This window comes from Rattus norvegicus, chromosome 6 (genome assembly GCF_021556685.1).
Source record: "Rattus norvegicus strain SHRSP/BbbUtx chromosome 6, alternate assembly SHRSP_T2T, whole genome shotgun sequence".
Lineage (NCBI taxonomy): Eukaryota > Metazoa > Chordata > Mammalia > Rodentia > Muridae > Rattus > Rattus norvegicus.
Genome location: NC_141539.1, coordinates 33,749,423 through 33,772,349, shown reverse-complemented (window position 1 = coordinate 33,772,349; position 22,927 = coordinate 33,749,423). Strand labels below are relative to the sequence as shown.

At 42.7% G+C, this 22,927-nt stretch overlaps 1 protein-coding gene and 1 long non-coding RNA gene across 2 annotated transcripts in view; one reads left to right on the top strand and one right to left on the bottom strand.

Moving 5' to 3' along the window:
* The window catches only part of Itsn2 (intersectin 2), a 251,290-nt gene that overhangs the window by 194,985 nt on the left and 33,378 nt on the right, over window positions 1–22,927 (bottom strand). The gene's annotated exons all lie outside the window — the stretch shown is intronic.
* LOC148005126 (uncharacterized) overlaps window positions 22,046–22,927 on the top strand; it is a 28,159-nt gene continuing 27,277 nt past the window's right edge. Inside the window, exon 1 of the long non-coding RNA XR_015622884.1 lies at window positions 22,046–22,130. This is a non-coding gene — a long non-coding RNA (uncharacterized LOC148005126). The remainder of the gene's footprint in view (window positions 22,131–22,927) is intronic.

Sequence of the window (22,927 nt, the reverse complement as noted above, 5' to 3'; positions counted from 1 at the left end):
AGTTCTGGGTTTGATTAGAAGACCTTGTTTCAGTGAATACAATGGAAGAGTGATCAAGAGTAAATCCCAACACCAACCTACAATCACCACATTTACGTGTATGCATGTGTATATGTGCACACACACCCATGTACATACACGCACACACATGTGGGCATGCGCACACATCACCCACACATGAAACTGGAAAAATAAAAATAAATGAAATTATACTTCTCAATACCAGATAGACACAGCTATAATCTGGACACTTGTGAATTAGGGTCAATAGGATCAGGAATTGAAGATCACCCTTGCTGGCCTTGGTTACAAAAGGCTCTGCCACCCCACCCCCACCCCCCAAAAACAAAAAAACAAAATGTGATTATTTTAAAGTGTAGCTATCTATAGGGAACCGTGACTCGATGCATGTGCTCAATCCCCAGCACTGGAAAAAAAAAATCCTTATCAATGAAAAGGACAACTCCACTGGAAAATATTAAAGCCTGAAGTCTATACAGTTGACCGACCTCTTGGGACTCATTTTTCTCAAGTATGATGCTGGAGCCTCAATATGTACAATTAAGTGAATTCCTATTCTGAGAATAAAGACCCTGCCTCCCAAGCCTTGTGAGCAGGCCGAGGCTGCAGCTCAGGACAGAGCACTTGCTTGTCCTATACAAGGCCCCGGTGTTGTGTGGGTTGACGGGACTTGTGGAGCAACTAGGGGAACTTTTAGGACCAATTTCAATGTCCGACGCTTTGGGTGAACTCATGATGATAACGGTCTGTGACTTGGTCTCCGGTGTGAATCCCTGAGTGAAATGAGACCAATCTGTAAGTTTCTCCAGGGAGCCCATCTGCGCATTTGCTCAGTCTCGCTTCTCAGAGCCCACCGCTGGCCCGTAGTCTCGTTGACTACGCGAGCCCTCATCGTTCCCATTTCATTTCTGCAGATTGAGCCTCTGTCGCACCATTTACCTAGTAATTTCATGCTCTTCTGGCTGCACACTGTGATTCTTTGCATATTTGATTTTCTTCTTCAGGGCATTTGCCTGCAGCCTGCAGCTATTCTTGGCTGTCTCCATTTCCCTTACTCTTGTTGAACACAGCCGAGCATTCAAGGGGGCTCCACATTTATTAGTGGAGAATATTGTTGGAAGGAGGGTGAAAGGTTCAGTTAAAGTCTGGAGACCTTGCAGAACAGGCTGAGACCAGAGCTCAGTAACAGAGTGTCTACGTAGCAAGCAGGAGGCCCTGAATTTGATCCCCACACTCACAAAAGACCAGTAGAGTCCCCAGTTGTCCCTGGAACAGGGTGCCCTTGACAACCTATCTTGGCTCTAATAGACGATGAAATACATTCCTTTTCCTCCAACTCCCTTGGGTCTCTCCCCAACCCGGACCTGGGCGAGTCTGACTGGGTTGCGTTTCTGTTGCTATCACTTCCTGGAATTGGACTCGCGGTTTGAACCTCTCCTGGAAAAAGGATCATGAATCTCTCCTTACACGCTGGCTCCAGCACACCTTCCTTCGGCCAGGCTGAGGTAGTGGAGTCGGCCAGAGGACTATCTGGGGTATACTCTGGGCCTCTTGGCTGAGAAGGCCCAAACACTCTCCATTGCCCGCCCCCCGCCCCCTCCCCCCCAAGCTAGGGAGAAGGAACAAGCTCCTCCTTCCTTGCTGCTCTGTTTGGCAGGTCTCATCCGCCCTCTTCCACTGCAGACTCCTCCCCCTCTCCCCATCTCTCTGTCCCCATTCTCCTCTCTCTGGCCAACATCCCTGGCAGCCTTTTGAGGGTCAGCTTTACTTTTCCTCCTTGTTATTCTTCTCTTCTTGCCCACCTCGCTCCAGCTCTCACCCTACCTTTCTGATTCTGGTTATACTCTTATTTTTGTTTTCTTCTCATAGAGCAGACAGAACCGGAAGTGATTGTCACTCTTGTGATCCCCGGTGGCAAGATAGGTAGATTTCCATACATGTCCCCCATTTTGAGAGCTAGTGGTGATTGCAGTCCTAAGGCGTGGGAAACAATACTTACACCAAGCTGCTCATTTAGAAGCAGTCGGGGGGGGGGTCCCCGACAGGAATAACCCACCCCGTGTAGAACAGAAATATCCTAGAAAGTGCTGGTGGTGCTTGTGCTGGCTGAAATATTAGGGAGCAGCCAAAGCCCCCGAAGTAGGCCACACATGCTTCTCGCTGCACAGTTCTGAGCTCTCCCGCCAGCCTTTTCTACCACTCCGCCTCAAGCCACACATCCAAAGTGAAATGTGGGTGTTTTAATCACTGAAGAGAATCCTTAATAGTGCTCCTTCAGCACAGAGCTGCCTCTCCACTGCCAGGAACTGCAGGGAGCCTATTGCTTCCCGTCCTGAACCGGCTCCAGAAGCGTTAGGTGAGGCTCAGTACAATTTTCAGTTGTTATCATACGAGGCCCTTAGAGACGCTTCTCAATTCTAGCAATTAGCCACATAGGGGTCAACCAAGTGTTCTCAGCTCTAATTAACAGCTGTGTTGAATCTGGGACACATACAATTCCTCTGGGCATACACTCCTCAAACAGAAACAAAACCAGAATATCAAGCTCTTACCTCCTTATCAGAGGCCATGAAGTCTGAAAATTATTGCCCAGGGTACTTGCAATTAAAATTAAAAAAAAAAAAAAAAAACCCTCAGAAAACAGGAAGCAAGGGGGCTTCTGGACGGGATGACTGGATTTAAAGGCAAAATAATAATAATAATCTTTGCTTTATTCCAAAATTACCCAATGGGCCCAGGAGAGTTAGTGCTGGGGGAATTAGTTAGTTGCCTCTCAGCTCTGTGCCCAGAGCCCAGCTACACCCAGCAGGCTACATGATATCATCACCACACAAATCAAAGGCTTCTCTCTGGCTTCAAAAGGAACAGGAACAGGATACTTTGTGTTGGGAGTTCTGCACTGAGCGGGAACTATGCTGTGCCTGTTTGAGTGAGTTGTTCACTGGGTATCCTGGCTTCGTGCCCTGCCTGACAGCTGCAGGGGTTCTGTAAGAAATCTGGGGGAGAATTTCCTCTGCAGCCATGACTGAGAACCCAGGATCAAGAGCTTTGCAGACAGAACCCCCCCTCACTCCACCCCCCGACTAGCCCATCGCTTATTAGGCTCAATAAACAACAGGCAAAAGCCGGACAGCTGGCCCTTTGGCCCTGGATAGGGGGAAAAAAAGCATTTCGCTGGGATCTAGCTAGCTGGCTCCTTTTACTAATTGAGAGCAACCGCACGGCACTTAAAAATAAGTTGTTGTTTTAAAGCTAGAGTATTTCAAATAAACAGCAACCTTCAGAAAACAACAACGTTCAGAATGATACCTATGGCCCCAGATCAGTTAATGTTAGGTTTGTGCTACGTTTATTTCACACATTTTTTTAGGAGTTTGCATGGATACGTTTGAAATGTCCCTCCCTTCCCCTGGCCCCATTGCCCACTCCCACTGCTGGCGCTGTTGGTTTGGACTTTCTTTTTTTTTTTTTTTTTTTGGTATGCATGTGTTCCTGTGTATGTGCATGTTTACATGTGTATGGGCGGTGTGCAAATTGCCTGTGGAGATTGGAAGTTGACACCAAGTGTCTTCCTCAATAGTTCTCCACTTTTTAAATTGAGACAATGTTTCTTGGTGAGCCCGGAGCTCACAGTGGACAAATCTAATTAGCTAGGATGTCTCCACATCCTGAGAGCTAGGATCATAGGTGGGAACCATACTGACTTGGTTGATATGGGTTCCGGGGAACTGATTCAGTCCTCACACATGTGAAGTAAGTGGTTTTACCTACCAGCCCATCTCCTGAGGCTGGTTTGTTTGGATCTCTCAGGTATTTCCAAGAAAAGGTATGCATTTGTACTCTTTATGGGCATGTCCATAAGCAGTGATGTCAGACTGGTGTGGAAATGTACAAAGTGGTATCATTCCGTCTCTTCACCTTTTGTAACAAGTTTTAATTTCTCAAAATCGACCGCATTAGTCCAAACACAACTAGCATGTTCATTTTAACTTCAAAAGCTATTTATTATATGACTGACAGTGTTTACCCGTCCTCTTACTGACATAATTCACTAACATGCTTTTGAAGAGGAGTCCCCAACATGGCTGCCAACATTGGTTGGTTTTTTTCCTTTCTCTTGGTGGGATGTGGGACATTGTTAGAGATAAAAATCTCTAGGACAAAATGTTTCAAAGTTTATCTCTTGGGATCCTTTTACAACTGTCCACACTGTGAACATTATTAAAGACTCGAAATAGCTTTTGTTTATATGGATCGGGTCTAGTGATCCAAACATGACACTGAGGAACACAACTGTTTTAAAATTCATTACAAAACAACAAGAGAAACTGCACGTTTTTAAATGAAAAGGAACTATTTTCCATATCGAGAAATAAGGTGAGAAAAGGGGCTTTGTTCTGCATTTTCCCAAGTCTCCCCAGTGATGTCTGTCCTAACATCGTCTGAGGCTTCTCGTCTCTGCTTCTGCATCCAACCTGTTGCAATGTCTCACTGGAGTAATGCAGCCGGCATCTCACAGATGTGTAGCTAGTTGTAAAGGGGACGAACCCTAATAGTCTCAGATAATTTTTGCATATTCTTCATTAAAGAACTGAAATCCAAATTCAACAAATAATAGCTTCCTGAAATTACATAAATGTCCCTATGTGTTGTCACGTAAACCTGTCGGTCCCTCTTGCTCATTTGAAAACACTAGTTTCCTTGGCTGATCTCTGTGCCCTTATGAGGCTGACAGATTTCATTGTGAAATGTCAAAGGGCACACTTATTTACAACACTTCTGATCTGATAATCAAAGTTTTACTTTTAATTGTGAAGTTTGTGGTGATGGACATAACTTCTAAAATTCTGGTTTTTTTGCCCAAGAGCTCAACATCCATCACTGGCAGCAGATGTAATCAGTCCCCCTCCCTGAGGTAACAAGCTCACTTTGTCCTTCTTCTTACTTTTTTTTTTTTTTTTTTAAAATGCCTGCCAAATCCCTGAGTCTGAATAACCATGGTTTGTGAGTCTTTCTTTCAAGTGAAAATGGTATGCCCTGAAAAAAAAAAAATAGTGGCAACTTCAGCCCATAGTTCAAAACAACTCCCAAACGTTTTTCTTTGAAAGACCACTACGAAGCCTTGGCAGGCAGAAGTTTTAAACATGTTTCCCATTTCATTAAACACGTAGAAAAGATGTGCACGCAGGACAATAAATTTAATAACGTTTATTGGCGATTTTATTGCTTCATTTTTAAAGCTGAATTTGCTATTATTGTTATTGTTATTATTGTTAATTTGCTTTGAGTGCAAGACAGTCAAGAATATGATAAAGAAGAGAACAGTTCGCGTGACTGTCTTGCTTTGTGTTCAAGCATCAACCGTGTTAGCTACTGTTTCTTTTGCATTGGAAGAACAGTTAAAGGGCACATTGAGAAAGGCAAATATTACGGGGCAGAATCGTTGGGACCTAGGAGATGGCTGTACAATTGCCGAGATTTTTGGTAGGTGTTGAAGATTGAAGCCAGGAGCCACGTTGTAGGAGATTCCTTTAGGATTACATTATAGCCTCTGACTTAAGGTTTTGTTTTTGTTTTGTTTTGTTTTGTTTTGTTTTGTTTTGTTTTGTTTTGTTTTGTTTTGAGACAGTACCTGGTTGTGTAGCTCAGGCTAGCCTTGAGTTTACTAGATAGCCTATACTGACTACAATTTTGCAGCTCTCCTGCCATAACTTCCCGGCTACTGTGATCACATGCTTGTCCTAACGCGCTTGGCTAATTGGATTGGGTGGCTGATTTATTTTTTTTTAAAGACACGAAGTTGGAAAGCAGGCATATAAGGGTGGAGCTAGGGGACTTGGAGGGGCACTGGGGGAAGATATGATAAACATAGACTGGATGTACATATGAAATCCTCAGAGAGTGAATAGAAATATTGTTTAAAAAATCTTTGTATTTTTCATACATACCTTTTGTCTTTTGTTAGAATGGTACCATAGGGATTTCTTTCTACAATTAATAGAAGATTTTACTAACTGCATTTTCACTTTCTTGCTGATTTTTTTTTTTTTTTTTGGTTCTTATGTTTGTTTTTGTGAGACGGGGTTTCTGTGTTTAGCCTGGCTGTTCTGGAACTCACTCTGTAAACGAAGCTGGTCTTGAACTCAGAGACCCAACTGCCTCTGCCTCCCAAGTGCTGGGATTAAAGGCGTGTGCCACCATTATCCAGTTCATTTGCTTGTTCATAATATATAATAATGCTGTTGAATTTATATATTTATATATAGAAACCATACTGAAATCTCTTTTTAGTTCTAATGTGGATTATCTTGGAGTTTTGGAGGGTTTTTTTTCTATATAGATAATTAAAGCCAGTTTAATTGGAGCTTCCTGGTTTCTGGTCTTCAGTGTAAGGCTAGAAGTTGTCACTCCTTCTGGGGATGAAGCTAAGTGGCAAATACTTGCCTAGCAAACATGAAGCCCTGGACCCAATGCCCAGCACCGCATAAACTAGATGTGGTGGCACTGCCTATAACCCCAGCACTCAGTTATTACAGCCAGAAGGATCTGAATTAAGGTCACCATGGGCTACAGAGCAAGCCTGGGTTACATGAGGCTCTGTCTACAATAGAATAAATAAAAGAGGGGCTGGGGACTTAGCTCAGTGGTAGAGCGCTTACCTAGGAAGCGCAAGGCCCTGGGTTCGGTCCCCAGCTCCGAAAAAAAGAACCAAAAAAAAAAAAAAAAGAATAAATAAAAGAAAATAGGAAGATATCGCCCTAGATCACAAGAGAAATGGTCAATCAAACTAAAAATCAAATATATAAGATATGTTTATATTAATCATTATGTTAACAGAATTAATATGTAAAAATTATAATTAAATACCGATTAATCAACATAAAGATCAATTAATATACTAATGTATATTAATCCAACATAAAACTGATGTCACAGAGCAAATCAGTACCGCCTACACTGAGAGCTAGAAAGTGGAGCAAGAACATAAGGGCAACCACAACAGAGGCCTAGAACTAGGGAGCCTAGGCTGAACTTGAGTCATTGGAGGATCAGCGGGTCAGAGGGCGCAGTTTTAGTGGTCCCTCTACGCTTCTGTGAGTTTTAACTTTCAGAATCCTCTACATGTGTATCCTTGTGGAGACTACTAAACAAAACCCCCTTGTGCTTCTGGCTGAGAGAGGTGGAGAGTAACTGTTTTTGAAAACTGCTTACAGTTGTTCTTCCTCTCAAGACAAGCTGTTTTACCAGATCCTCACTGGTTTAGGAAGCCACTGAAAACTAAGCTGGGGTCTGGGACTTCTGCAAGGGGAAAGAGGGAAGGAGAAGTACCCCAACCCTGCTACCTCTAGCCTCAGGTTCTCACAAGGGGTGTGTGGGAATTGGGGTGGGGGTACAGACAGAGAAAATGGCCCCTGTGAAGGTCACAGTCTAGGGGCACAGGCTCACTAGAAGCCTAATTGTATGCTTTTTAAACTTAAACGGTTTTATTTGTTTATTTAGTTAGTGTGCATGTGTGTGCATGTGTGCATGTGTGTATGTGTGTGTATGTGTGTGTATATGTGTGTATGTGTGTGTGTATTGTGTGTGTATGTGTGTATATGTGTATGTATGTGTGTATGTGTATGTGTGTGTGTAGGTGTATGTGTATGTGTGTGTATGTGTGTGTAGGTGTATGTGTGTGTGTATGTGTATGTGTGTGTATATGTGTATGTGTGTGTGTATGTGTATGTGTGTGTATATGTGTGTATGTGTGTGTGTATGTGTGTGTATGTGTGTGTATGTGTATGTGTGTGTGTAGGTGTATGTGTGTGTATGTGTGTGTGTATGTGTATGTGTGTGTATATGTGTGTATGTGTGTGTGTATTGTGTGTGTATGTGTGTATATGTGTATGTATGTGTGTATGTGTATGTGTGTGTGTAGGTGTATGTGTATGTGTGTGTATGTGTGTGTAGGTGTATGTGTGTGTGTATGTGTATGTGTGTGTATATGTGTATGTGTGTGTGTATGTGTATGTGTGTGTATATGTGTGTATGTGTGTGTGTATGTGTGTGTATGTGTGTGTATGTGTATGTGTGTGTGTAGGTGTATGTGTGTGTATGTGTGTGTGTATGTGTATGTGTGTGTATATGTGTGTATGTGTGTGTATTTGTATGTGTGTGTATATGTGTGTATGTGTGTGTATGTGTATATGTGTGAGTGTGTATGTGTATGTGTGTATGTGTGTGTATGTGTGTGTGTGTATGTGTGTATATGTGTGTATGTGTGTATATGTGTGTATGTGTGTGTGTGTATATGTGTGTATGTGTGTGTATATGTGTGTATGTGTGTGTATATGTGTGTATGTGTGTGTATATATGTGTATGTGTGTGTGAGTGTGTTACATTGCATGCATGTGCATATTGGGGAGGGTGTTCTTCATCCCATAGGTTGCATGTGAAGGTGAGAGGACAACTTGTTGAAATTAGTTCTCTCCTTCCACCATGTAGGGGCTAGGACAGGAACTCAGGTCCCCAGGCTTGGTGGCCATCACTTTACATGCTGGGCCATTTTGCCTGTCTCTCTCTCTTTTTTTTTTTTTTTTTTTTTTTGGTTCTTTTTTTCGGAGCTGGGGACCGAACCTTGCCTGTCTCTTATTCTTTAGTCTAACAGCCCTCGTCTCCTCTCCCTATACTTTATCACTATATCACTTAAATTCCTTATTAGATCAGAGAATGTGGCCGAAGCAGTTGTGTGTTGGGCTCAGGCATTATTTATTATAGAACCCTAAAGCCAACAAGAGGCAAAGACAAGGACACAAGAGGACATTTTTGTTTTTAATACCTAAAACCACAGCCAACAGCAAATAGGGCTTAACCTCCAACCAGATCATATAAAACCTCACACGAATGAGCTGTTTACTTCAGTTTCTTGAATCCAGTATATATCTTGTCTGGCTTTCAACCAAAGGCTTCAAGGCATAGCAAAACACAACATCACAGGCCAGAAAATCATCGGAACTGAGCTCCGACATAGCAGAAGTGCTGGTGTCTAATCACCCTGGGGATATTAATTTTAAGTGACTGATTAGCATGCTATGATAGTTTTTTCCCTATGACGACAATCGTTACATATTTTATATTTTGGGGACACTGTTAACTGATGCAATGGTAATGGCCACCATTTCTCTCTGAGTTTAAAAATGCTTCTAACATTAGACTACTGAGGACATATCCCCGCCCCCAGGCTTAGAAAAGTCTGTTTCTTCCCACTTAGCTAAGAGTCCTGTGTTTTCTAAAATCATGAATGGTTGTTAAATTTTATTGAATGCTTTTCCTGTATCCTTAGAGAAGGTCACATGGCTGGCTTCTTTTATTAATGTACTGTGATGAAATTACAGATTTTTTTCCTTCTGGTAATTAATCAGTGCACAATAAATCTAAATTGGCACGATTAAAAAGCCTCATGTATCTGGATTGGAATTGTTTAGGACTTTTCCTTTGTACATTTATGATTTGACCATGACTGATTTATATTTTCCTCTCTTGTATAGTCATTGCCTGCTTTTAGCATTGAGAATATACTAGTCTCATAAAATGAATTTTCCATTTTTTAGTTCAATTTTCTGGAAATGAACTTGACTGTAAAATCACGTGAACCTCGTGTTTTCCTTGTGGTAGGTTTAACTGTTATTCCATGTTTGCTTGTGGTCATAGGTCTGGCTTATTTTCTATTTCTTAAGCTAAAAAATAAAAACTGTGTGTGGATATATGTGTGCTATATTAATGAAAGAATTTTTATTGTGATCACAGCTAAGTTTTTTTGTTCTCTTTATAATATTATTTATTTGAGCCCGAGCCTGCTCTGTTTTCTTTTTGTTTTTATTGTGGATCAACTTTATTGTAGGCTGGTTTACCATATTTGTTGAATTTTAGATAACACAAATTATGTTATTTTTATACTTAAAGTATACAAGAATGTCTAAAAACAGATAAAATAAGGTCTGTTCTTAGTTTTGTCAAAGGTCTGTGTGGCTACTGTCTGGTTTTCATAGAATGGGTTTCTGTAATTTCTTCTTCTCCTTCTTCTTCTCCTTCTTCTTCCTCCTCCTCCTCTTGTTTCTTCTTCTTCCTATTATTATTATTATTATTTAAGATTTATTTATTTTATGTATGTTAGTACACTGTCGCTGTCTTCAGACACACCAGAAGAGGGCATCGGATCCCATTACAGATGGTTGTGAGCAACTATGTGGTTACTGGGAATTGAACTCAGGACGTCTAGGAGTCCAGTCAGTGCTAACCACTGAGCCACCTCTCCAGTCCTGTAGTTCTCTTTATTGTTCCTTCTACTCTCTACAATGCCAGTCATTTTCTAACGCCTACAATTGGTGCATTGATTTTCATCTTTGTTAAAGTCAACACATGCGCATCATCAGTAGGTGCCTCTTCTGTGCTCCCTGTGCTTGAACTTGTCAAGGCTCAATGATCAAAACATATGTTTTAAAAAATTCAAACATTAAAAAAGAAATGTTGCTGGGTGTGGTGGCACAGGCCTTTAATCCCAGCATCCAGGAGGCACAGGCAGATCTCTGAGTTCAAGGCCAGCCTGGTCTACTTATTCAAGTTTAGGCTAGTCAAAGTTACAATGGTGAGACCTTGTCTCGAACCCTCCCCCCCCCAAAAAAAAAAAACCAAGAAAAAAAATCGTTGCTTATTTTTACCTTCACCAAATCATGCTCCGATTCGGTGCATGACTTTTTTTTTTTTTCCAATATTTCCTTTAGGGTGTGGAGCACAGTCCGTGTGTCCATGTTTTTCTGCCTTCTCACAAATGATCGTGAGGAAGGACGCCATCTATAGATGCTGGGCGTAGAGTTTATGTATGACATTAGTTAGAGACACAATCTCACAGCAAACTCCTGATGCTGATGCTCTTTCAGTCTTTCAGTCTGCCCACCTCTTCCACAAAGCCCCCTGAGCCTTCCCCGCAGGAGCTGCTTAGTAGGTTATGCTATTCCTAGCTGGTATTTTGTTTGCAGCTTGTTTTTAATCTCCAATTTTTAAAAAAAATACTACTATTTATTATTTTAAATTATTATTTATATAAGTGATATTTGTATACATTCCATCTGTTTGTTTGACAGTTTATCAGTTGGTCTTCATCTTTTTTTCTTTTTTTTTTCTTTTTTCTTTTTTTTCGGAGCTGGGGACCGAACCCAGGGCCTTGTGCTTGCTAGGCAAGCGCTCTACCACTGACTAAATCCCCAACCCTTCATCTTTTTTCTATCTGATGTCTTCACCTTTGTTTCAATGACTTTCTCTTGTTAGTCTGGGTAGAAACATCTTCAACAGCCTTCATAACTCCTTTCACACTTGCGAGCCCGCTTGTCCTGTCTGAGAGTGTCTTCTTTATTTCTGTTATTTTAAAAGACATTTTAATTACATGTAGAATTTTAAGTTTTATCTTTCTTTGAAGGTATTACTCTTTCTTGGAGATGCTATTGTTCTGTTGAGAATAGTCATTTTTTTAAGTGTGTGTGTGTGTGTGTGTGTGTGTGTGTGTGTGCATGCAGTGTGCCACCTCATGCATGTGGTGGTCACAGGACAATCTTAGGTGTTAGTCTTTGCCCTCCCTGCTTTGTTAGAAATTGGTTCTCCTGTTCACTGCTGAGTATTCCAGGCTTAGCTGTTCAACAAGCTCTGTCTCTCCTGCTCACCACATCACAGAAGAACCGGAATGACAGTGCTATATGTCCAGTGTTACATGAGTTCTGGGGATATGAACTCATGTCCTCCAATGTATGAGGCAAATGCTTTCCCCACTGAGCCATCTCCTAAGCCCCTACTTGTTCTTTTTTTTTTTTTTTCCTTTTTTTTTTTTCCCCGGAGCTGGGGACCGAACCCAGGGCCTTGCGCTTCCTAGGTAAGCGCTCTACCACTGAGCTAAATCCCCAGCCCAAGCCCCTACTTGTTACTATCTTATAGTTACATGCTTTTTGTCTCTGGTTACGTTGTATCCAGCATTCTAGATGTTTGTGTGTGCATATATAGTAGCCTACGAGTTTGTGTGTGCACATCCACATGGGTTTGTGGGTGTGTGCCTGGATGAGTGCATTTGTATGTGAGTGTGTGTACATGTGTGTGTATTTGCTCCTGTTTCTTCAGTATGAGGGAGGACTTACACCTTTACATCTTTCTCTAAAGTATTGCATAGTTTTACCTCTTTTCTTTTTAACACTACACTGTCTCTCTTGCTGTTTTTGCCTTCTGTAACTCCATTTAAAAGTATTTAGTGTTTCTCTCTCTCTCTCTCTCTCTCTCTCTCTCTCTCTCCCTCTCCCTCTCTCTCCCTCTCTCTCTCTCTCTCTCTCTCTCTCTCTCTCTCTCTCTCTCTCTCTCTCCCCTCCCCCTTAGTAGTGAAGCTTTAATGCAGCTCTCATGCATGGTAGGTGTGTGCTCTACCACTGTGATGGCCAATTGCATGCCCACTTGACACAAGTTGGAATCATTTGGGAAGGGGACTTTCAACTGAGACGATGCCTTCATAAGGTTTGCCTACAGGATAGCCTGTAGTGCATTTTCTTGGTGGATGATCGATGTGGGAAGGCACAGCTCGCTGTGGGTGCTGCCACCCCTTGGGCTGGTAATACCGGGTGATAGAAAGCAGGCCAAGCAGGCCATGAAGAACGAGCCAGTAGGCAGCATTTCCCTGTGGCTTCTGCATCAGTTCCTGCCACCAGGTTCCTGCCCTGCCCTCCCTGGACGATGGACTAGAGGCTATAAGATGAAATGAACCCTTTCCTCCCCAAGCTGCTTTTGGTCATCGTGTTTCATCCCATCAAACCCTTAGACCACCACTGAGCCATATCTGGACTTCCCTTTTTTTCCCCAACTCTTTTTTTTTTTCTATTCTTTTTTTCGGAGCTGGGGATCGAACCCAGGGCCTTGCGCTTGCTAGGCAAGCGCTCTACCACTGAGTCAAATCCCCAACCCCACTTTTCCCCAACTCTTAACTTTTTCACACATATTTCTTAAATCCCTGCAGGCCATATTTTCCTAGTTTGTAGCTTATCTTTCGACATTCATGGATGCTGGGGAGCGGGAGTTTAATTTTTGAGATAGGGTGATAGGTTCTGAACCCAGGCCACGCGCATGTTAAGTGTATATTCTACCAGCTAGAAGCTTTAAATTTTGATAAGATCAAATATATTAATTTTCCTTTAGAATAAAAGGTCTCCTTAATACTCAACCTATTTAATAGTCTCTCTCTGTCTCTTTCTCTCTCTCTCTCTCTCTGTCTCTGTCTCTCTCTCTCCTCTTTCCAGTACTGGGTTTTGAACTGAAGCTTTATTCATGTTAGGCAAACTTTCTACCATTGAGTTTAGCTCCACCCTTATTTTCACTTTTAATTCTGAGACAGAATCTCAGTGAGTCACCTAAGATGGTCTTAAGCCTGAAGCCTGGGCTGGAGAGCTGGCTCCGTAGTTAAGAATATTTACTGTTCCTGTAGAGGACATAGGGTGACTCACAATCAGTTGAAACTCAAGTTCTAGGGTATCAGACACCCACTTTGGGACTTAGCAGATACCTGAGTGTGTGTGAGTGTGTGAGTGTGTCCACACAGGTGCGCGCACATGCACACACACACACACACACACACACACACACACACACACACACATTTTAAAAATTATCCAACAACCCTGCAGTCATCCTGCTTTGGTAGCTGGGATTCTGGGCCTATAGCCTGGTTTTCATAGTCTTACTTCATATGCAGTTGTAGCTAGCTAGCTCTTAGGATGTGAAGTCCCCCTGCTGCTGTGTGTGTGAGATCTCCCTCGTGTTGGCTTGTTTCTAAATCTGTTTTGCCCAGTGAGACTTCTTGTGGGTGGGGACATGAGGTTGTTTCTTCTTTATCTTGTGCCCTAAACTGTGATGTTAGATTTATTTATTTATTTATTTATTTATTTATTTATTTATTTATTTATTTATTGAGCCAGCCTTAAGATATTTTATGGGTCCTAGACGAATTCAGAGATTAATGTATGTTTAGGGTACCCTACTTCATTACTTGGCTGACATTCTGCCCCCTACTCCCATTGGAGACTTCATGTGTTGTTTGTCAGGCAGAGAGCACCTTTACTGTGTCTGTGAGCACTGGAATAGCATTTGTTTCTATGCTCCCTTGTCATGGACTTAACAAGTGTTAACAGGATGCGTGCGGGGGTTCCAATGTTGATTCTGCCTTTTCCAAGTCTGTGGGCACGCATTATCTTCTTGTGTGAACACTCAGTCTATAGCCTTGGGCCCTAGGTTCTTTTTTTTTTTTTTTTTTTTTTTTTTTTTGGTTCTTTTTTTTCGGAGCTGGGGACCGAACCCAGGGCCTTGCGCTTCCTAGGCAAGCGCTCTACCACTGAGCTAAATCCCCAACCCCGGGCCCTAGGTTCTTATGCATAGAACCAGGACCCCACTTTTCCTAGTTACTCTGCACAACTGGGATTTACTGCTCTCATCCCTTTCTTCCTCTTCCTCCTCTTCCTCCTCCTCCTCCTCCTCCTCCTCTTCCTCCTCTTCTTCCTCTTCTTCCTCCTCTTCCTCCCCTTCCTCCTCCTCTTCCTCCTCTTCCTCCTCCTCTTCCTCCTCCTCTTCCTCCTCTTCCTCCTCTTCCTCCTCCTCTCCCTCTTCTTCCTCCTCCTTTCCTTCTTCCTCCTCCTCTCCCTCTTCCTCCTCCTCCTTCTCTTCCTCCTCTTCTTCCTCCTCCTCCTTCTCTAATCTTGACTATGTCATTACGTTTTATACAGGATTTAGTTCACATCAGCACAGTATTTCATGCTGTCAGACCCAAAACACTCTATATAAGTATTTTAATATTACATGAGATAATGCATAATTGGAAATTCAGAGAATAAAACATCAGAATAATTTTAAAAAATACTGGAAGAGAAGATGAGGTAAACCTTATCAACGGGTGGGTCACAATTCCTTTGGGAGGTCGAATGACTCTTTCACAGGGGTCACCTAAGATTACCACAAAACACAGATACTTACATTCATAACAGTAGCAAAATCACAGGTATGAAGTAGTAACGGAAATAATTTTATGGTTGGTGGTCACCGCAACAGGAGGAACTGTATTAAAGGGTCTCGGTATCAGAGAGGTTGGGAACCAGGTGGTAAACAAGGTTGGTAAACAGCATCAAGGTCTGGCAGGGAAGCCCCTAACGTTTCTCTAACCGTTAAAGCATAGGCTTGTGTGGAAAGCACCAAATCTTCTCAGGTCTTTCTGGTGCAGTCCCCATCCATACAAACCGCATACAGAAGTCTTGAGTCCCTGGAGAGAGCTGACTGCAGGAGTTTCAGCTTTGTCTTGGCCACCTTTCCTGAATACACATCATACCTTCAATCCTGAGCTGGTTTCTTAGATCTTTCCTTTTAACCTCACAGGACTTCTGACCCCCTTCCTTGTCCCAGGCCTGCCCGCAGCCAGTGAACCAGGTTTATCTTAACAATGGCATTGCTGACTTCCTGTCTGTAGTGCCCAAATTTTACGCTTACTCCTTAAACTGCAAAGCTTGCTAGTCTATGTGTAGGATTCTAATAAGTAGAAGGGAAAACAGGTCCCACCTGGGAGGGAATGGGAGTGAAGAGTCCTAGCTGGGGCAGAACTACATGCAAGGCCTTACACCGTAAAGCCAATGTCTCTTTATTCCATACCTGGTTTCAGTTCACATGTATCCCTTTTCCTTAAAAAAAAGTGTGTGTGTGTGTGTGTGTGTGTGTGTGTGTGTGTGTGTGCATGTGCGTGCATGCATATGCACATATGAGTTCAGGCGCCCATAGAATTCAGAAGGTGTTGTTGGGTCCCTGGGTCTTCTGCAAGGGTAGTACATGGTCTAAACTATTGAGAAATCTCTAATGTATGTATGTATGTATGTATGTATGTATGTATGTATGTATGTATGTACTATATGTGTGCACACGTGCAGGCACAGGTGCAAACACATGTAAGCATAAGGGGTCATAAGACGTCTTGCAGGGATTGGCTCTCTTCTTCAACCATATGGATTCTAAGGCTAGAACTTGGGTCATCAGGTTAGATAGGAGGCACCTCTTACCTGTTGAGCCATCTGGTGGGGCCACGTTGATGTGTATTTCTCTCTCTCTCTCTCTCTCTCTCTCTCTCTCTCTCTCTCTCTCTCTCTCGTAGACAAAGGTGCTCCTAATTGAAACCAAAGGATTCCTCCTGCATTTAGGGTGACATTTAAACTCCTGGAGGCCTACGAGTACCAATCTCAGTCTAGTCCATGGCTAAGCTTCCAGCTTAGCTCGTTATCTTCCTTTCAAAAGAAAGTCTCAGATACCCTTCTCTTCTAGGCAGTCTTCCGGGTTATTATAACTTAAAAGTATAAATACGTGCATGTGTATGGTGTTAATCCTCACAGTTGTGGGATGGAGATGACAATGTTACGTCCTACCTAGCCACTGGCGTTGAACTACACAGGGAATACTTGAACAACGTTCCTAAAATCCATCCTCTGAGGCAGAACTCTTACTTCCTCATCCTGTCTCAATGCTCACATTACTCCCTCCCTCCTTCCCTTCCCCCACCTTTCTTTCTCTTAATGTCTTTTGAAGTCGGGAGTCAACCTAGGGTCTTGCATGTGCAAGGCAAGGCAAGCCCTCTGTCGCCGAGCCACACCCCACTTTGCACTACTTAGAACGGTGGAACGGTTGCGAATCCCTCAAATTCATATATCACAGCCTAATTCTCGGTGTATTTGGAGTTGGACTTTGGGGAGTTGGTAGGTTAGGCCAGAGCCCTTGAAGGCAAGGATAGAACCCTTATTATTATTTTTTTTAAAGGCCACTCTGTGGAGTCAGAGTGAGGAGACAGCTTTCTGTGAGAGAGAGAGAGAGAGAGGGCATCTTCTCTCGGCATCTTGGACTTCCCAGCCTCCAGAACTGCAAAAACTAAGTTTTTGTTGTTTTAAAGCCGCCCAATGTGATGCTTTGCTATGGCAACTGGAACAAAAAAGATACTACCAACTTTCTCTTGGTAGATAGTTCAGGGTATCTCCTGTGTTCCCTAGAATTTAGAACAAATGTGTGTATGCATGCATGCATGCATGTATGTATGTATGTATTTTGTGTGTATGTATATATTTTTGTGTGTATGTGTATGTATGTGTATGTATGTATGTGTGTATGTATGCATGGATGCATGTATGTATATATTTTTGTATGTATATATATGTGTATGTATGTATTGTGTGTATGTGTATGTATGTATTGTGTGTATGTGTATGTATGCGTGTGTATGTATGCATGTATGTATGTATATATTTTTGTATGCATGTATATATGTGTATGTATGTATGTGTATGTATGTGTATGTGTGTGTATGTATTCATGCATGCATGTATATATTTTTGTATGTATATATGTGTATGTACGTATGTATGTATGTATGTGTATGTATGTATGGCACCACAGCCTTTTGCTGCAGCACTTACCATTTTAGCTATAACTTTTTGCTCAGTAGTTCAGCTCATCTGGGGGCCCTAGACTCAGCTGCACGCAGTGAAGATTCTAAGTCTCACCTCTCACTAGCTCTGTGACCTCAAACACATTGTCTAGTGTGTAGGCTTTCTTCCCTTCATCTGTCAGCTGAAGATCAAAGGAAGTGCTTGGTACAGGGTCCCACACACAGACATTTCGGTATCTTTCTGTCTACCCAATGCATTATGGTGACACTGTTAAAGGAAACACAGCGCTCACTTGTAGAGAATAAAAGATTTTTCCATAGTCAGAAACGAGTGACCGTGGCATGGGAACATGGCATAGGCCCACAACCACCTGTAACTCCAGCTTCGAGACTTCCTGTTCCTTCTGGCCTTCATGGGCACTGGCATGCATGTGGTACATAAGCATACACGCAGTCAAGACACCCATACACAATACATTAATAAGTATTTTAAAAGTGGAGGAAATTTTAAACCAACTATGACATGTTTCTGCTACAGAATATTAAATAATGGAGAAAAATGAGTTCACAATGGAGAAAATAATCATATTGTTGATAAATAGCAACATAGTGTTGAGCCAAAGGAACAGGTCAAACAGTATGGTAGGTCAAAAGCACAGCTACCACATGGCCCCTGACATGTGTGTGATAGAACCAAATATATGAGAAAAATCAAAATTTAAGAGTGGCTGCTACTGGCTGTGTGATTGGTTCGCATCCTAGAGATGAGCAGATGGGCCAACATGGTTTACAGAGAACTTCCAGCTCTATGACTGCTTTATCATATTGTCAGATATTATATCATATCATATTATATACAGAGCAGAGCCTGCCTCAGTTGGATGAGGTTTGTGGAAGGACCAGATGACCAGTCCACCCCCTTGACTCATAGCACACTATTAGTAGGAATCGGGACTCAGATGAGGTCAGTTTTATCCTTCTCAAGTTCACTGACCAGCCATACCACTTGTGAAGCAGCCTGATGTGTGAGCCTGGTTTTCCTTCTATAAACTGGGCAACAAAGATAGAGGTGCTTCTCTGTGTGCATCTAAATGTTTTCCCTAACCAGGCTTTAAAGTAAGCTTTCTAATTCTAGAATAGGTTTAGATTCATAGAATAATTACAAAGCTAGTCTGGAGAGTTGCAATAGCTCCTTCCTTTCTCTAACTACTCTATTATTATTATTATTATTATTATTATTATTATTATTATTATTGACAGGGTTTCACTATGTAGCTCTGACTGTCCTGAAACTATGTAGACCAGGCTAGCCTTGAACTCAGAACTCAGAGAGATTTGCCTGCCTCTGTCTCCCTCTACCCACTCTTAACACCTTATGTTACCCATGGGCTTTGCTTCTAAGGACGGACCAATACCAGATACTTTATTGACCTTGATGGATTTTAGGCTTCCGCAGAGCACAGCCCCTGAGCTCTTCCCTTGCACCTACTCAGTGCCCCAGATGTGTTGAACTGCCGAGGAAAGTAAACTTTCTAAATGACTACATTTTCGCGAAAATAAGCTCTTTTCGCGAACACTTCCAATCTGCTCTAAGCAGCTTTAGTTGCTTTGAGCTAGAATCCTGAGCTAAGTTGAGTTTAACGTTCTTGAAAGTCATTGTTTCTGAATTATTTACCAGTGTTCTCATTAGAGCAAGCGCAGGAAGCCAAGTGCTGAACTGGTTTTTTTTTTTTTTTTTTTTTTTTTTTTTTCCTTCCTTCCCTGGGTTTCTTTTCTAAATCAGGTCACGGAAAATGGATGCTATTTCTTTAAATAATATAACCGAGCTGATCCCTGGATTACAATTAGGTTACGTCACTTGCTTATGAGCTGCTTTTCATTAAGACTTGCAGTGGGCAATGGGGCTTTACCTCTCAGAGCAAAGCTACGGAGAACAATCCTGTAAAAGCCAGAACACATGGGGCGGCAGTGGCAGGGACCGCAGTAATTTCGGTGCGGGAACTGGGTTCAGTGTAGGAGGCTCCTTTTCTTCTTGAATCCTTAAAACTACCCTTGTCCTGCCAACCCCTCTGGTTCTAAATACTTAGGAAACTCATGTGAGGGCCCACACCTCGAGGGAAGATTGGGGTGGCCGGTCGGTCCGCGGGAAGCCGAGCAACAAGAAGCTCCCCAGGGAAGGAAGGGTACTATCGAGTTTCTGCAGAACAGTGGTTCTGTCTCATCCCTTGCAGAACACAAATTACCAGGAAACATTTAAGAGTTGTGGCCAAGGGAGGTAATGAGAATCCCGGTTCCACAACATAGTTGCATCTACGTAAATAAGCATCGCGTGGCTGTAGGAAGCAAAGTATCAGCTATCAGGTCAAGTACAAGTAGCGATGAGATTCCAGATGCATCAAAACACACAGACCGGTTCTTAAAAAATGGAGATGGGTCTGGGAATGATAAGTGTACAGAGGCAGAGGCAGAGACAGTGACAGGAGGATCTCGGAGTTCTAGACCAACCTGGCCTACAGAGTGAATTCCAGTCAGGGTTACACAGAGAAACCCTGTCTTAAAAAAAAAAAAATGGTCCAGAGATTGGGGCGGAGAGGTTGGACACAGGGAACTGATGGATGGCTCAGTTGATAAAATATTTGCTGCTCAGGCACGAGGACCTGAGTTCTCATCCCTGGCAAAAGCCTGACCAATTACACTTGAGTCCCAGTGCAGAGTAGACGGAGACAGGGGATCCAAGTGGGCGTGGGAGATTGCCGACCAACCAGTCTCACCTGAGACTGCCAGCTCCGGGTTCAATTAGAGACTCTGTCTCGAAAGAAAGCAAAAACCATGGGCAGTTGTAGCGGAAGGCAGTGGATGTCCACTTACTACTCGCAAACACACGTATACCAACACCACGTGTATGCAGTAAGCAAACAAAAATAGAGGTAAACCTATGCTCCTGTGTTGTTCGTGGCCACCATGCAGGATATTCAATCACTCGAGGGTTAGGCCATTTTTTATAAAACCACCTCAGGCCAGGTGTGAATGTCTCGTGTCCACAATCCCAACACTTGAGAGGGTGAGGCAGGAGGATTGCTGTGAGTTTGAGACTAGAGTTTGGGACTGGTTAGGTTACATAAGTAAAATCATTCTTAAAACAAACACAAAACAAATGAAACCCACACAAAGAAAACACACACATACACACACACACACACACACGCACATATAACCACACAGACACACACATACAACCACACACATACAACCACACACACACAACCACATGCGCGCACACACAAAACACACACAACCACATACACACACAAAACCACACACATACACACGTACACACACACATATACAACCACACACACAACCACACACACACACAACCACACACACACACAACCACACACACACAACCACATGCACACACACAAAACACACACAACCACATACACACAAAACCACACACATACACACGTACACACACACATATACAACCACACACACAACCACACACACACACAACCACACACACATACAACCACACACACAACCACATGCACACACACAAAACACACACAACCACATACACACACACAAAACTACACACATACACACACATATACAATCATACACACACACAAAGCCACATACATATACAATCATACACACACGAAACCACACACACCCAAAACCACACACACACACACACACACATTCACACACACATACAACCACACACACACATACAAACACACTCAGACACACACATATAACCACACACACACAAACACACACACATACAACCACACACACACACACACACACACACACACACACACACACACAAAACCATCTCATAGAAAATTGTTAAGTACTCGAAACTGAAGTTGTCCAAGAGTGATCCAAGTGACCAGAAGGGACAAGACAGTCTTCACTGTGAGAAGGCGGCTCTGCTCTCTAGCTGACTGTGAGAAGCAAAATTTTACCAGATGCAAAATGCTTCCTTGAAATGGGACTACTATATGGTACAGCACTTAAAATGGGAATTGGGAGCAGTCGAATGAACTTGGGCCACTTTCACATCCTTGAAGAAACACCTAGAGTTTACTCCGTGAGAGCAGAGAAGGGTTGTTTATTTAAGTAGCTAAATTCATGCCTATTTCTTAATTTTTGATAAACATGAAAATTTAAAGATCCTCAAGCAGGGATGCATATTTTACGTAGTTATATAAAATGCTGGTGAAAGAAAATGTATTTCTTTTAAACCCATGGTCAACTTTAAAACTTATACCCACCATTTAACTTCCAATAAGCTTCTTAACTTAAAAAAAAACAAACTTTAACAATCAGAACAACCCATGTAAAAGGGGATGAAACGGTTGAATGCAAAGTAGTTCATTAATTCTAATGGCGTTTGCACATTAATCTTGGCTTCAACGCAGTCCACAACTTGCCTGAGCCCTGTTGGTTGCTGGGTAGTGTTTGATTCTTGTGTGTGTGTTCAATTTACTAATGAATCTTGGTGTCATTTAGGGCTGAACCAAGCACATCTGAACGGGTCTGGGCAGCTGGGAAAGGGCACCCACATTGGACTGACTGGGGTTGGAAGAACACCAGCAGGGAGAGGAGTCAGAAGAGCTCAAAGTGTGTAGTAAGTCAGAACAAATGCCCCCCACCCCCACCCGAGCAGCCGGGGGTGGGGGGAACTCCAAAGAAAGGAGAGGAGGGGGGCGGGGGGGGGAGTTCTAAAAGGGAGGGTGTCGAAGAACTTACCACAAACCCCTCCCTGGGACCTTTTGCCCACCCTGAACACTGGGGACCAAGCCTGTTCCTAAACAGACCCAGACCAGAGGCCACAATCCAAGAGAGGGCCAGAGGAAAAGCCAGAGAAAAGTTAGCCCAATTCTAACCGAACATGTTGAGAAATCAAGAAAACAAAGCCCACACCTAGACCCCGTGGTGCTCGAGCACTCGTGGTGCATTTTGGGATGTCTTCGGGTGATCTTGGCAGTTCTGGGATGCATTGTAGAAAGAGCGTGGGGTCTAATGTCCCAGCAACTTGAATTTAAACTTAAATCCTTCCTCTGCCACTTTAAGTAAGTGCCATTAGGATAAATTACTCTAATGCTAAATCACCTTTTTTTGTTTTTTTTTTTTAATCTGGAGGGAAGAATGTCCTAATAGTCTGTGGTTGTTTAGGTAATGGGATGGTGGTGGTGGTGGTGGCGGCGCGGTGGTGGTGGAGTGGTGCAGGTTGCTAAACCGGATTTCATGGTACAATAGTTCCCCTTTATCTGCAACTTCACTCTCTATGGTTTCAGGTACCCAAGGTCAACCTTAGTCCAAAAATATTAAGTAGAAAATTCCAGAAATAAATTCGTGAGTTTTAAATTGCATGCCATTCTGAGTAGCATTGTGAAATTAGCACTGTGTTATTCTATCACACAT